This window comes from Apaloderma vittatum, unplaced genomic scaffold (assembly GCF_000703405.1).
Source record: "Apaloderma vittatum isolate BGI_N311 unplaced genomic scaffold, ASM70340v1 scaffold41972, whole genome shotgun sequence".
NCBI classification, from domain to species: domain Eukaryota; kingdom Metazoa; phylum Chordata; class Aves; order Trogoniformes; family Trogonidae; genus Apaloderma; species Apaloderma vittatum.
Window position 1 is genome coordinate 23,824 of NW_009703791.1, and position 1,692 is coordinate 25,515.

Consider the following 1,692-nt stretch of genomic DNA (forward strand, 5'->3'; position numbering starts at 1 on the left):
CGGCTTTAAAACAAAAAAAACATGAAAAAAATTAAAAAAAAAAAAAAAAAAAAAAGAAGAAGAAGAAGAAAAAAAAAGGCAGGGTCTATGTCCTGGTGCACTTCTACAATTCACCAAAACGGAGCCTTTCTGCTTCACTGCCGGGAGCCTGCCAAGGGCTGGTGGGTTGATCCTGTGTGAGCAGCGGCCGCGGGACCTGCAAAGGCTGGTCTGGGGGCTCTGTCAGGAGGCTGGGGCATAGAAAAATACACCCCCATGCGCCTGCCTCTCTGTGTGTTTTGCAGCTGCTCCTTATTTAAACTAGGGAGAGCCATTACAGTCCTAGAGCAAAAATTCTTCTACTTACGCCACCAGCAAGGAAAGGATTGTATTTCCAAAGTTAAGTCAAAAAACTCCCGTCCTTTTAACAGGTTTGTGATCCTGACTTATTGAATACTTTCCTTTTTTTTTTTTCCCGCCCTACTTTATGTCATTTTACAAAACCCCAACACTCATCAAAATGTGAAAGATGAAATCCAGAAATGAGGGAGACAGAGCCCAGATCAAAACTGTAGTTGCCAAGTTCTCAAAAATTCAGAGACATACCATTCCTACGCTGGCCCACCACAGCCCAGGCTCACCTTCTGCTTCGTTTTTTTAAGTTGTTGTGATTAGCCATTAGCTGGTTTAGCTCATTATTTACTGCCACGGAAAGGCTTAGGGGGGTTATTAACAGTGTAGTTTCAAGTCTGTGTTTTTCACTGCCTTTCCAAATGAAAGATTTCACTCCTCTCCTTGGAGAACTCCAGGGTAAAGAGAATTTTTAAATATATAAATACCTAACTTTAAAGCCCCTTTAGAGCTTACCAAAGAAGACATAAAAAAAATTTGTAAGTCTTTGCTGTTAGAGGGAAAGCACCAGTGGGGATTAGTTATTTTGGTCTCTTTTTTGTTCCAAGAACCTTCGCAGTTTTGCTAAGGGTTGCAGTTTTCACGTCGTAAAGTCCAACCATCCCCGTCGTTAACATCCTTGCCCTCCTATGGAAACCCCAGCCCGCCCCTCCAGTGAGCGCTGGCTGATTTGGGGAGGGGATAGAAAGGGCAGAGCCTGGAGCTCATCACCTCGGGGCATTGCTCCTAATTTTGGCCCTTACGTGTGATGTCAAAATTACCCTTGTTACAGCCATTTATAAAATAACTGCGGCTGTCGGGAATACTCTGTGGGAATCGCAGCCCCTAACCAGCATCTCCTATTGCCCTTGCAAGAGCAAACACTGGCTTGTTTTTTTGGCTCCAGCACGGTATTTTTGGTAAGCATTTTCTTAAGATTGTACCTGGAGGGAATGCTAAAATTTCCTCTCACTTTCCCTCTTGCAGCAGGAGCCCCAGTGGCTGCGTGTGATGCTCGGAGCGACGCCACCTCCGCGTGCCCGAGCGCACGGGCTGCTCCAGGAATAGCTCTTTGTTCACATGCCTTTCCTTTCCGAATCACACTGAATTTTCCTTGGCTCCCCACCAAGCTACGCAGGCCTGTTCCTCCTCTGTTCCAGGCACAAAGCTCGATAAGAACGTGGGGATATTTGATGGGAAGAGTAATTTCAGAGCACCCCCTGCACCAGGAGAACAGACACGGGTCTTGTGGCTTCGGCCACAGCGTTACGGAAGGACCGGTGGCATCAGAAAGATCTCGATCAATAAATCCTTCCCATCGTG